At 33.8% G+C, this 15,590-nt stretch overlaps 1 protein-coding gene across 1 annotated transcript in view; it reads left to right on the forward strand.

Annotated features, from left to right (window-relative positions):
- The window catches only part of LOC144847586 (3-oxoacyl-[acyl-carrier-protein] reductase FabG-like), an 88,468-nt gene that overhangs the window by 14,329 nt on the left and 58,549 nt on the right, over positions 1–15,590 (forward strand). The window lies entirely within an intron of this gene.

Genomic DNA, 15,590 nt, shown 5'->3' on the forward strand with positions numbered 1-15,590 from the left:
CAACCCAAAACACTGAAGATGCCTGGCGTTAGAGATGAATAAAGAAGACAGAGGTCCAAGAAAAAGAACGAAAAAAGGATAAATGGAATGAGGGAAAGTAGAGAATCTGCAGAAAAAAAATTCCTAGAAATATTATGGATGGATTTGGAAATGTATTTGAATACATATTATTATATTTGATAATAGTAAAAACATTTTCCTCTGGTTTAGATTAGATTGAGATTGAGATATGGTTCATTAATTATAAACCAGTATTAATTTAACATACGTGTTTAGCTGACAGCTTGAAGAAACTGTCTTGACACGGTAACTTAGATGAATAACATTTATTTTAGGTTTACAATTAACGAACTATATCTCAATATTTGATCATTTTTATTTACTTGTATGTATGTATCATTGTTTATATTTGATATGTTATGCTAAACTGTTAATGTTTTGTATTCTCAATAAAAATTCCAAAAATTGATTCAATAAATGTAATCGTTAGTGGTTTTAATATGGAATGAAATAGATTTTTTAGTAAAGAAACTTGAGTCTAAGGTATTTTAAAATTGTTTTGTTATTAAATACTGATTATCAATTCCTTCACATGAATGAATGAATAGACTCTTATCCAACTCACACACAAGACAAACCAGGGTTGCGCGTAATCAGGTCGGCAACTACCCACCATGTGTACATGACACTTTTTTGTGGTCGGCTACCAGAAGATGCTAACCACAACTCTTTTTGGAGCAAGCACTATCTCTACATTATTATTAATTAATGCCGCGCGCCGGTACGGTAGCTTAAGTTCGTTGCCTTAGTCGGACACTTCTAACTATTGTTATGTTATACGATACGCACATTATCTAGGCATCTGTATATTTGTTTGGTAGTTAGTAGGATGTTTTATTTTAAGGAGTGCAGTCACATTCTTAATTTGTGCAAGTTTTAAAAATGAAGAATGAAAAGCGTTGGTAAACGAAAACGTAAAACTCCGAAACGGATAAATCGGAAAGAATTTAAAGTATATTTGCCTAAATGTTTTCAAAGAAAACCAACGAAATCCGCAACTCCTCATTATAAAAAGAGATGGATACAATCAATTCTTGATGCTAAAGAAGTAAACGCTGATAGTCGGCATGCACTTTGTTCAAAAGAGGAAGAAGAGAAAAAAGTCATAGGGACAAGAAGTAAGATTTAAGATAATATAACAATATGTACATATATACTACTATTATGCGAAGGGCACTACTTTCTGAAAGAAATCAAAGATAATTTAACCGTTATGTTAAGTTCTCAATGGAATATGTATCCTGCAGTTTTTGTTGTTGTCAGGAGCGATTTAAACACACCATGGGTAGCCTACAGTAGCTCTAATATTTTTTAAGAAATACCCTTTTCATTCGTAATTCACAAAATGTATTCCAAGCACAGTTTATAATATAAAATATTAGATATTCAAATGTAAAATACCATAACAGTAACTGAAAAAGTCAATTTGTTTACATTGAGTAGGCCTAAATGTATGATATGGTGCTGCCGCCGTTGGTCTTTTCGGATTAGAAAGCAATGTATTACATGAACTTAATGTGTATCTACATTATGATATATTGTTATGTATTCCATAAATAGTTGGTTTGAATAATTAAAAAATCTAAAATAAACTAAACAAGAAAGTAATGGTTTTTAAATTTTGTTTGCAGTGGCCTTCCATACAATTTGATGACGCCCTCAACTACAACTTAGGTACTTAAACTTTAAACACTACATTATCGAATGCAAGTACTGTCCTATGCGATGGGAATTCAATGTTTTGTAAACTTAAAAGCATCCTTAATTGTCATATTTTAAAACAAATGATAATTCCAATATAAATTATAGAAATCTTAAATGTATAAATAAAATAAATTAAAGATTGATCTTGCAAATAGTCACTACTACATGGCAAGTGACCAATGACACGGTCAAACATAATATATGTAATTAATTATTTTTTATTGCCATGGTTGAGTATGTATACATTTATTAATTATTAATTAATTATTATTATTAAACCATGAAAGGATCATATTTATTTAATGCGAATCTCTAAGTAGGCCTACACATACTGTTTAAAGACTAAAGCCATTGTTTAGACTCCCTAACATGTGACACGTCACGTATGTCAAGTTAGTTGTAGGCGTCTAGCTCAATATAATTCCTCTGATACACCTGACCCTGAGTTATTATAGTTATTAATAATATTGTAGGTATTTGTATAGCGCCAGTATCAACTAAACCGAAGTAAAAATCAAAGGCGCTAGCATTAGATGTTAAAAATAGCAATGGATGGTGATTTTGTAATATGTCGAGGGAGAGAATTCCATAGAGAAGCAGCAGAGAACAAAAAAGACATTTGTCCAATCAACAATGATACAAACAGTTGTTAGGAATATTAATCAACTTGATGGAATATTCGCACATAATAATTTATAAAAAAAATAACCGCTTGGCATGCTCTATTTGTCATATAATTAGAATCTATTATAGGGTTATAAAATTCGTTTTGATAGGACATAAAATATAAATTTAATTAAACGGGGTCAGTTAACGAATTTTTGAGTGAGTTATATTAGTCCTATAATTTTCCTAAAGAGGCACGCCGCGTATCGGTGGTTCCAAGTCCGAAATTATTCGATAATTAACCTGTTGGCCTACGTTTTGCAGAAATAGCATAACAGAATGTTTCAAAAGAAAAAGGAAAGAAAAAACTTTAACTCATTTAGAAGGCCAATTGACACTATGAACCCCAGTTCCCGGTCAACTTTTAGGCATAAACAGTACGTATAACCGATATGACATCAACGAACATGGCACAGAAACAAGGCCAACAGCCATTAAGTCGCGTGCTACAATGCATAGTGATACCGGACTGACAGACAGACCGACAGACAGACCGACCGACCGACATAGTGAACTATACTGACCGAAATTACTGAACATGTTTAAAAATGTTGAAATGTTTAAAAACATTTATATTTTTTTAATTTACACGTGCGTAGCCTGTCACTTTTGACGTGCTCGTATAACGTAATTTCGAGTTGAAAAGTAAGTCAACAAAACAGAAATCGGGCAAAAAGAGTGAGCAATAACATTTAACGCGCAGTGCGCGCGCAAAAATCTGCGCACTCATGGCAATTTTGTAAACGCTTAAAATTGCCTGAAACGTACTCTTATTTCATCGAAAATAAATTTTGAAAATTTTAAGCGCGCGTACGCATGCGTTACATGCGCTACGCACGTAATTGTATTGCCATATGATGATTTATGCCCTTAAATTTATGAGTACCAAATTTTATTTAATTGTGATTCATGGTTGTGAAGATATGATTACAAACGTGATTTCGTTAAATCGTGCGTAGACCGCGTATTCTTTTATTGCGCACCGTGAAAACATAACCACATCGATTCCTGGCCATAAGGAATATTCTGTGAAAAATTGACTTAGCTAGATTAAACTGATATCAAGATAAGGTCAGAAAGCGATAAAACGCATAGTGATACCGGACCGACAGACAGACCGACAGACAGACAGACAGACAGACAGACAGACCGACCAACCGACCGACATAGTGAACTATAGAGTCGCGTCCACGCGACTAAAAAGAGCAAATTGACGCACATACTGGTTATGCTTGACTAAAGGGCCATACTAGGGACGATAAGTAAGTAAGCAAATAAATTATACAGAAAAAAAAATAAATCGAAAAAGTTTTTAACCTAACTATAGGATAACCATTCATGCTGGCTGTCATATATAATACATCCAATCAGATGACGTCATGATTAGTAAGAGCATGGAGAAAATTCCTTTTTTTAATGTTTTTCTCCATGGTAAGAGCAATAATATCGTGACGATACAACGAGTTTATTGTTCTTGTTGATCATGACTTTAAGACTACGACTAGGACGATACGATCGACGATATAGGTAAACATTGTTCTTACATAAAACAATATAAATTATAAAAGTTTCATTCTCCATTATATTTTATGCTGTTTTTGATAAATAATATTTTAGAATTAATCTTTAACTTTATTAATCCAATCAAATGATTGTGAAAGAACAATAAATTCGTTGTCGCGTCACGATAATTATGTTTGCTCTTACTAGCTATGACGTCATCAGATTGGACTTGTGGAAACATTAATTTCATTAAAGATATAATTGGTAATATCATATGTTGGTGCACTGGATTCCTCTTTGGGTATTTGCCAAATGTTTAATAAATAAATAAAAATAAATAGTTCGAGGAAGAAAACCTTTTCGATTTATGTTGTTGTTATTTATCAACTGTCGATCGTTATATTAACTGGACTTAATAATGTAAGAAATAAAAATTACGGAAAGAGCGAACGAGACAAAAATTACTGAAAAGGCAATAATCTGAAAAATAATTTGGCAAACAAGGTCTTAACAGAACAGCTATTTAAATGCGTGTACAGTCCTGTTATTATGTGTACAGTTTTAAAGTGAGAGAAACTAAAGGAAATGATTAAGATAAATAAGGCCATATACATGGTTGCAGTCGCGTGCTCAAATTTGAGTTAGTGTTTACCGACCGACCAACCGACCGACATAGTGAGCTGTAGAGTCGCGTTTGTACGAAACTAAAACAGTGTGAGTAATTTTTAAACATTAAACAAATACGAAGTTATGCATACATTTTGTTTTTACTTGCCTGTCTCGCACTGTCTCAAACGGTAAAATTAATTAATGATGTCATGTATTTTTTTTAATGGTATGGCGATGCTTTGTTTTCGTGCATCACGTGCCCTGCTGCCTTCACCGGTGGTGCTGGTTCACCCATAACCAAAGAAATGTAATATCTCTATGTTATCACGTATTCTTTTGCATAAAAATAAAGCAATATGGTATATCATACATCTAATTTTATTTTTTAATAATTTGTTAATCTAAGACTTAATAATAACTTGTACAGGTCCGTATACTATGAACTTTATCGTATTGTAAATTAAAGGGCTGTGTTTTTAAACTTTAATTTTAAATTCGATATTGCATACACAGTGTTTTAATGCTTTTGGGCTCTGAAATTCATGTTTTTAAACTTATAGGCATTGTATAGAAATCGCTTTTAAAATTATATTATATAAAAACATTACATTTCTAGTATTAAATACAGAAGACGTGGTGCGGTCGTATGAAGATGATGTTGATGTACACCAGATTGAAATTAATGAAGATTATACAGCGAAAACAAAATATAGGAGAAATGATGAAGACGATGAGGATAGTATGGATGATAAAAAGAAAGAAAGAGGAAACGTAGATACAGAAACCGAAAAAGGATATTGTTATCCGGGAATGAGACAGTATATGAGAAAAAAGGACACCATAACCAGTACGAGAAATGATGAAGACGATGAGGATAGTATGGATGATAAAAAGAACGAAAAGGGAAGCGTAGACACGGAAGCCGAAAAAGGATATTGTTATCCGGGAATGAGACAGTATATGAGAAAAAAAGATAACATAACCAGTAAGAGAAATGATGAAGACGATGAGGAAAGTATGGATGATAAAAAGAAAGAAAGAAGAAGCCTAGATAATGAAGCCGAAAAAGGATATTGTTATCCGGGAATGAGACAGAATAAGAGAAAAAAAGACAACATAACCAGTAAGAGAAATGATGAAGACGATGAGGATAGTATGGATGATAAAAAGAAAGAAAGAAGAAGCCTATATAATGAAGCTGAAAAAGGATATTGTTATCCGGGAAAGAGACAGAATAAGAGAAAAAAGGACAACATAACCAGTAAGAGAAATGATGAAGACGATGAGGATAGTATGGAGGATAAAAAGCAAGAAAGAAGAAGCCTATATAATGAAGCTGAAAAAGGATATTGTTATCCGGGAAAGAGACAGAATAAGAGAAAAAAGGACAACATAACCAGTAAGAGAAATGATGAAGACGATGAGGATAGTATGGATGATAAAAAGCAAGAAAGAAGAAGCCTATATAATGAAGCTGAAAAAGGAGATTGTTATCCGGGAATGAGACAGTATATGAGAAAAAAGGACAACATAACCAGTAAGAGAAATGATGAAGACGATGAGGAAAGTATGGATGATAAAAAGAAAGAAAGAAGAAGCCTAGATAATGAAGCTGGAAAAGGATATTGTTATCCGGGAATGAGACAGAATAAGAGAAAAAAGGACAACATAACCAGTAAGAAAAATGATAAAGACGATGAGGATAGTATGGATGATAAAAAGAAAGAAAGAGGAAACGTAGATACTGAAACCGAAAAAGGAGATTGTTATCCGGGAATGAGACAGTATATGAGAAAAAAAGACAACATAACCAGTAAGAGAAATGATGAAGACGATGAGGATAGTATGGATGATAAAAAGAAAGAAAGAAGAAGCCTAGATAATGAAGCCGAAAAAGGATATTGTTATCCGGGAATGAGACAGTATAAGAGAAAAAAGGAAAACATAACCAGTAAGAGAAATGATGAAGACGATGAGGATAGTACGAATGATAAAAAGAAAGAAAGAAGAAGCCTAGATACTGAAGCTGAAAAAGGAGATTGTTATCCGGGAATGAGACAGTATAAGAGAAAAAAGGAAAACATAACCAGTAAGAGAAATGATGAAGACGATGAGGATAGTATGAATGATAAAAAGAAAGAAAGAAGAAGCCAATATAATGAAGCTGAAAAAGGAGATTGTTATCCGGGAATGATACAGTATAAGAGAAAAAAAGACAACATAACCAGTAAGAGAAATGATGAAGACGATGAGGAAAGTATGGATGATAAAAAGAAAGAAAGAAGAAGCCTAGATAATGAAGCTGAAAAAGGAGATTGTTATCCGGGAATAAGACAGTATATGAGAAAAAAGGACAAAATAACCAGTACGAGAAATGATGAAGACGATGAGGATAGTATGGATGATAAAAAGAAAGAAAGAAGAAGCCTAAATAATGAAGCTGAAAAAGGAGATTGTTATCCGGGAATGAGACAGTATATGAGAAAAAAGGACAACATAACCAGTAAGAGAAATGATGAAGACGATGAGGATAGTATGGATGATAAAAAGAAAGAAAGAGGAAGCCTAGATAATGAAGCCGAAAAAGGATATTGTTATCCGGGAATGAGACAGTATGAGAAAAAAGGACAAAATAACCAGTACGAGAAATGATGAAGACGATGAGGATAGTATGGATGATAAAAAGAAAGAAAGAGGAAGCCTAGATAATGAAGCCGAAAAAGGATATTGTTATCCGGGAATGAGACAGTATATAAGAAAAAAGGACAAAATAACCAGTACGAGAAATGATGAAGACGATGAGGATAGTATGGATGATAAAAAGAAAGAAAGAGGAAGCCTAGATACTGAAGCTGAAAAAGGATATTGTTATCCGGGGATGAGACAGTATATGAGAAAAAAGGACAACATAACCAGTAAAAGAAATGATGAAGACGATGAGGATAGTATGGATGATAAAAAGAAAGAAATAGGAAGCCTAGATAATGAAGCTGAAAAAGGATATTGTTATCCGAGAATGAGACAGTATATGAGAAAAAAGGACAACATAACCAGTAAGAGAAATGATGAAGACGATGAGGATAATGATTTACAGACAAGTACCAATGAAGAACACGAAAATGATGATGAAATTGCTTCTGCTGTTGATAAAATTATACTAACTATAAGCAGAGAGGATTGGAATTCAATAAAACCAAGTGAATATTCTTCAGGTCAAAGAAAGCTCGTTGGTCCTTGGACTGATATCCTATACGAAAAAGTTAGTTCTGCATTTCCAAAATGTGTTTTGGCGTTCAAGTACAACCGTGTAAAATCTGTACGTAGTAGAAAACAGTCATGCAATTTTTTTACAGGAAAAGCGGTGTGCAAAGGAGACCAATGCAGTGGGACATTTCTCTTTCAAATAGAAATACAACCCAAAGACAACGAACCTATTACCATGCAGTGCACAATAAACGGAGAAATATCCCACAGTGGCAGTGACATCAATAAACGCCAAGTTACAGGGAAACGACGACAAGAGCTTGCCGATAGATTGTTGAAGGATGGGACAATTAATCATTATTATTCGTCTTTGTCGAACATGCCTATAGAAGCTTTAAAGGCTGGGAATTTCACTGAATGTCAAAACCTGCCAGTACTAAGAAAAATATTATCTGAATCAATTCAGCGGGAAACACTTCACCGTGATAACATTCAAGAGATATTACTTTTGAAAGAAGCATACACCAAAGATAATAGTGATTACATACAATATGTGGCTGCAGATCCATTTACTGTATTTCTCTATTGTGATGAGCAAATAAATGTAATACGCAAATTATCTACAAATCACCAACTAGATATCTACTTAGACGCAACTGGATCGATTATAAGCAAAATCCCACATCAAAAGATTCCTTTGTTGTACTCATGTGTAATAAGACAGGCAGATAAAGTTCCAGCTGTTTCTGTTGCCGACATGCTCACAAGCGATCACACAATACCAAATATCTCTCATTTCTTAGGTCACGTCAAACGTGCTGTAACCCTTACTGGTCGTCATATTCATGTTCGTAAAGTTGAAACGGATTACAGTTTTGCACTAATTCAGAGTGCACTTTCTGTCTTCAATCTTATGAACATTAAGTCATATCTCAGGACCGCATACGACATTTCCACCAAAAGTAAAACAGACATATTTGTGGACTCGTTTACAACTGTCCATCTCTGTGCGGCACACATGATCAAGACCATTTCGAGAAAAATGTCTAAATTAATACCGGTATCATCTTCCATCAAGGTCTTTGCACTGCAATGTTTCGCACTTCTTCAAAACTCTACACAAACTGACGAGGCATTAAACATATTTCACAATGTTTGCATTGTCTTTCTTTCAAGCAGTAAAGGTACACAGTTCGTGAAGGCACATCGAAGGCTGGAAAAACAGTTTGGTAAAAACATAATAGAAGACGAAGAAGAGAGTAGCTGCAAACAAGAGGGCCTGCAAAACCTCTTAAAGGAAGAAGAAAACGTTGGATTTGACAATAAAACCATTCGCGAAGTGTCCCATTTACTGTAGTATTCGATGAAATTTACGACAATGTCGTGCAAAGTACATCATGCCCACTGCTTCATAATGAAAAGAAGACAAATGATCTGAAATGTCCAGGATTTATTGGGATTTTAATAAACGATATAATGCCAATATACCCATTGTGGAGTGGACTGCTTCTAAGTATTAATGTGAAATCAAACAGTATCACAACTAGAGATACAAACGCACCTGTCGAGGGATGGTTTAAATCTATAAAAGTTGACGTCTTACGAAAGCAATGCTTTAAGCGACCCGGCTCGTTCATTGCTACCTTAAAGGGTACCATAAAGGGCAGGATCCGTGAAGGAAATTTCCCTAATGTAAGAAATGTTAAGAAAAAGACACAAGAAAGCATTTCAATAAATCTAAGCAAAGAAGGTTGGCAAAAAAAGAGACGAAAGGGCCGGACAAATGTGTTCCACCCAAAGCAGTCAACAAAAACAGTCAACGAAAAAGACAACATAACCAGTAAGAGAAATGATGAAGACGATGAGGATAGTATGGATGTTAAAAAGAAAGAAAGAAGAAGGCTAGATAATGAAGCTGAAAAAGGATATTGTTATCCGGGAATGAGACAGTATATGAGAAAAAAGGACAACATAACCAGTAAGAGAAATGATGAAGACGATGAGGATAGTATGGATGATAAAAAGAAAGAAAGAGGAAGCCTAGATACTGAAACTGAAAAAGGATATTGTTATCCGGGAATGAGACAGTATATGAGAAAAGAGGACAACATAACCAGTAAGAGAAATGATGAAGACGATGAGGATAGTATGGATGATATAAAGAAAGAAAGAGGAAACGTAGATACTGAAACCGAAAAAGGAGATTGTTATCCGGGAATGAGACAGTATAAGAGAAAAAAGGACAACATAACCAGTAAGAGAAATGATGAAGACGATGAGGATAGTATGGATGATAAAAAGAAAGAAAGAGGAAACGTAGGTACTGAAACCGAAAAAGGATATTGTTATCCGGGAATGAGACAGTATATGAGAAAAAAAGACAACATAACCAGTAAGAGAAATGATGAATACGATGAGGATAGTATGGATGACAAAAAGAATGAAAAGGGAAACGTAGATACGGAAGCCGAAAAAGGAGATTGTTATCCGGGAATGAGACAGTATAAGAGAAAAAAAGACAACATAACCAGTAAGGGAAATGATGAAGACGGTTGGCAAAAAAAGAGACGAAAGGGCCGAACAAATGTGTTCCACCCAAAGCAGTCGACAAAAACAGTCAACGACAGACTACCAGCAGTACCACGATGGGGTGGAAGAGTACAAGGTGTACAACTTAGTAATACATGCACTGTAGACAACTTCCTTACAATCATATACATGGCCTACATCCAGTACGATGCATTTAAAAATCACTTGGAACGCCAATCAGACACAACTGTCGTACAACACATCCTTACCTGCTGCCTTCTAATGTCAGAGAAGCATTTCTCAGAGGCCAAATTCACGTGGTTAACATCATTTACTGAAGGTGAACTAAAGAAAGGACTAAACTGCTATGGGAGTGAATACGAAATTTTCGCCAAACATGTTTCGAACATGTTGCAGACAACTGTGAAGAGCAAGTGCTCAAACAAACAGTGTCCGCATCCGTACAGAGAGAAGAATACTAAAGGAATTGCTATTGGGTATGTAGAGCATGATGTAATATAAATGCAATAATATGAATTTTGATCAAATTTAGATTTAATTTTCAAATGATAATCATAATTTTTGATGATATAATGCATACTGTATTGCGAAACACCCTGATTGCAACAAACATGACTATAGATGAATTAAAATAAAGTGTAGGTTGTGGAAATAATGGTTTACCGTGCTTATTATTGTTCATAACAGTTGTTATTTATTTATTTAAATAATCAAACAATAATTTGCAGAGTTCAAACACCTGACAAGGAAGAAGAAACAGACATTGAGCATATGGTAACCGACTGGCTAAACCCCCAACCAACACGATGCAGTGCTTCATTCGAAGGCAACAGTCAACCAGAAACCAACTTCTTTACCGAAGAGAAAACAATATTGGAAACTGGAAAAACTGAGTAAGTTTAAACAATTTTTATGTTACTGTAATAATTGCAATTTGTGTTTGTATAATTACTTTATTATATTCACTATATAAATTAACATGATACTGATAAATAATGTAATTTATAAAAATATATATTGATTCATCTGTTTTTCCAGAATGGGATATTATTGTGCTGGTGTGCGAACGTATTCCAGACATATTTTTCGTCCCCTTCCTGTGATAATAGTTATTCCGATTAGTGACCTCGTTTCAAATGAGTATCTGTCGAATAATGTACTTGATTATGCCGACACATTGATTATCAGAGGATGTACATTCCGACTTGTTGGAGTTACTATGCACAGACCAGGACATTTTGTAAGTGTTATCCAATCTCAAGAACATGGATGGTTATACTATGACGGTCTTCAAGGCAAATTAAAACAATATGAAGGTAGATATGTAAAGGATTGTGTTCCAGAACATTTAATTCTAGTTCAGGTTTAACAGCAAATATAACGATCAGACAATACAGTAGCCAATAGATTAGTGCTTCAACTTGATTTAGATGTATCAATACGAAAGTTTAGTCATATATTCATTTTTTAATATCAAGGTTATTTTTTTAACAAATATGAATCACATATGAGAGATGAACAATGTCATTGTATGTGGGTGATTTTAATTCAGAGATTTGTACAAACATTGTAGGTCTACAGCGGTAAAATATTTAGTAATTTATAGATTTTATAATGAAAGATATTTATGCCGTAAACGATATGCGTAAGAACACCATTTAAACAACTTAATGTGATGCTTAACATTTAGATACAATTATCTTCCTACATCATAACTTGGGTAACAAATGCAATTGACAGTTTTGAAAGAAATTATTGTATAGCCTAATGTTATATAAGTTATGAAAGAATAATATTTAAATTGGTAAATAACAAATACTGTATTTCCAGCTACTTAGGCCTATAGTTTAAAATTACATTCGTTACATTACAATTATTGTATTGTTTTTAAAACAACTTTTATCACCCAGGGAAGAATGTGCGATTTTTAATTAATTAGCGGATAAAGGATTATCATGTACCTATACAATTTATAGGCCCATGGGATTAATCATGAATATGTTAATTTTGCTATTATAAAGTATATAAACTGTTTTCAGTTGCTGTAATGACATTGTAGAAATAACATTATTTCACATAATTGTTTTCTTTGTACACTATAATGGGTAATGTATTAGGTAAAACAACTTAGTTAAAAAAATTACTTTCGATCAAAATTGTTGTATTCTCTTTACAACTTTTATACCTCATGGAAGAATATGTGCTTTTTAATTGGCAATATTAATGGTTAAAGGATTATTAATGAATATCTTAATTTTGATATTATAAAGTCTATTAGCCTAAACCGTTTTCAGGTATTTTTTAAAAACATTATTTCAACATTTATTTTTGTGCGCTTATATAGACGGGTACTGTAGAAAATATAGTTTAAAAAATATTGTTTGTATTGTGTTTAAAACGACTATTATCACTCAAGGACTAATGTGCGCTTGAATTGTTAATTAATAAAGGATTATTAATGAATATGTTTCAGGTAACAGTTGATATGAAATTTAAAAAATCCACATTAGTTCAGCTTTGTTTTTTTTGTGCGCTTATAGATGGGTACTGTAAGATGATGTCATTGTAGGCCTATGTGGGTGATTTTTAATTCAGAGATTTGTTCAAACATTCTAGGTCTACAGTGGTAAAACATTTAGTAATTTATAGATTTTATAATAAAAGACATTTATGCCATAAACGATATGCGTAAGAACACCATTTAAACAACTTAATGTGATGCTTAACATTTAGATACAATTATCTTCCTACATCATATTACCTAGGAAACAAAATGCAATGGGAAAAAAAATTGCTTTTGACAGTTTTGAAAGAAATTATTGTATAATGTTATATAAGTTATGAAAGAGTAGTAATAGGCATATTTAAATTGTTAAATAAAAAATTATTTCAGCTACTTACATTACATTCGTTACATTACAATTATTGTATTGTTTTTAAAACAGCTTTCATCACCCAGGGAATGTGCGCTTTTTAATTGTTAATTAATAAAGGATTATTAATGAATATGTTTCACATTAAAGGTTAAGGCATATTTCACAATATGTTAATTTTGTTGTTATAAAGTCTATAAGCCTAAACCGTTTTTCAAACACTATTTCACCCAATTGTTTAGTTTGTGAGGTATAGACGGGTACTACAAATATAGTTTTAAAAATATTACTGTATATTGTGTTTAAACGACTATTATCACTCAATGAAGATTGTGCGCTTTTTAATATTAACGGTAACAGTATTAATGAATAATATGTTAATTTTGCTGTTATAAGGTAGTGTAAACTGTTTTTAAGTAACAGTTGCTGTAATGACATTTAACAAAACCGTCAGTTCAGATTTGGTTTGTGCGCTTTTATAGAATGGGTACTGTAAGCAAGTTTAAAAAGATATTACATTGGGATCGATTGCAACTGTTGCAATTAACGAGAAAAATTAGCCCGGCATAACATTTATTGAAGTGGGGTGGTATTGAATGACTATGCAGTGTGTCGTCACATGTTGACGTAAGAAGTTATTTATCAGTTCTTAGTTTATATACTACGATAGAGCCTACTTTAAATGCTGTTTTAATTTCAGGTAGTCATGTTCTACTTGTGTTGAAAAGTGTTAATGAATAAAACGGAATAAATAACTTGTGGTTATCGTTTTTAAACAAACTGTTGTATTTGTGTTTGCTTCAGAAATTATCTTCTAGAATCGTAACAAGTCAAAACAAAACTAAAATGAATTCGCCGTAAAAGGACATAGGTAAAAGTTCGCGGAACTAGTTTGGCAAATGGTAAAGTAGTCAAGGGTCATCTACCCATAACAAATTAATTATTGGCCGTAGAGGGCGTCGATGCAAAAACTATTTGGAAAAAATTAAGTAGGTCAAGTGTTATAACGTTCGTAAAAGCCAGTTACTTATTCGCCGTAGAGGGCGTAGACGCAAAAAAAGTTCGCGGAACTGGGTGGCAAATGGTAGAGTAGGTCAAGGGTGATCGATTCATACCAAACTATTAAAAAAAAATTCAGTAAGTCAAGTGTTATAACGTTCGTAAAGCCAGTTACTTATTCGCCGTAGAGGGCGAAGATGCAAAAAAGTTCGCGGAACTGGGGTGGCAAATGGTAAAGTAGGTCAAGGTTGATCGATCCATACCAAAACATTTTGAAAAAATTAAGTAGGTCAAGTGTTATAACGTTCGTAAAGCCAGTTACTTATTCACCGTAGAGGGCGTAGACGCAAAAAAGTTCGCGGAACTGGAGTGGCAAATGGTAGAGTAGGTCAAGGGTGATCGATTCATACCAAAATATTTTGAAAAAATTAAGTAGGTCAAGTGTTATAACGTTCGTAAAGCCAGTTACTTATTCGTCGTAGAGGGCGTAGATGCCAAAAAGTTCGCGGAACTGGGGTGGCAAATGGTAAAGTAGGTCAAGGGTGATCGATTAATACCAAAATATTTTGAAAAAAATATATAGGTCAAGTGTTATAACGTTCGTAAAAGCCAGTTACTTATTCGCCGTTGAGGGCGTAGACGCAAAAAAGTTCGCGGAACTGGGGTGGAAAATGATAAAAAAGGTCAAGGGTGATCGATCTATACCAAAATATTTTGAAAAAATTAAGTAGGTCAAGTGTTATAACGTTCGTAAAGCCAGTTACTTATTCGTCGTAGAGGGCGAAGATGCAAAAAAGTTCGCGGAACTGGGGTGGCAAATGGTAAAGTAGGTCAAGGTTGATCGATCCATACAAAAACATTTTGAAAAAATTAAGCAGGTCAAGTGTTATAACGTTCGTAAAGCCAGTTACTTATTCGCCGTAGAGGGCGAAGATGCAAAAAAGTTCGCGGAACTGGGGTGGCAAATGGTAAAGTAGGTCAAGGGTGATCGATCCATACCAAAATATTTTGAAAAAATTAAGTAGGTCAAGTGTTATAACGTTCGTAAAGCCAGTTACTTATTCACCGTAGAGGGCGTAGACGCAAAAAAGTTCGCGGAACTGGAGTGGCAAATGGTAGAGTTGGTCAAGGGTGATCGATTCATACCAAAATATTTTGAAAAAATTAAGTAGGTCAAGTGTTATAACGTTCGTAAAGCCAGTTACTTATTCGTCGTAGAGGGCGTAGATGCCAAAAAGTTCGCGGAACTGGGGTGGCAAATGGTAAAGTAGGTCATGGGTGATCGATTAATACCAAAATATTTTGAAAAAAATATATAGGTCAAGTGTTATAACGTTCGTAAAAGCCAGTTACTTATTCACCGTTGAGGGCGTAGACGCAAAAAAGTTCGCGGAACTGGGGTGGAAAATGATAAAAAAGGTC

The sequence above is a fragment of the Antedon bifida genome, chromosome 7 (genome assembly GCF_963402885.1).
Source record: "Antedon bifida chromosome 7, ecAntBifi1.1, whole genome shotgun sequence".
NCBI lineage: Eukaryota > Metazoa > Echinodermata > Crinoidea > Comatulida > Antedonidae > Antedon > Antedon bifida.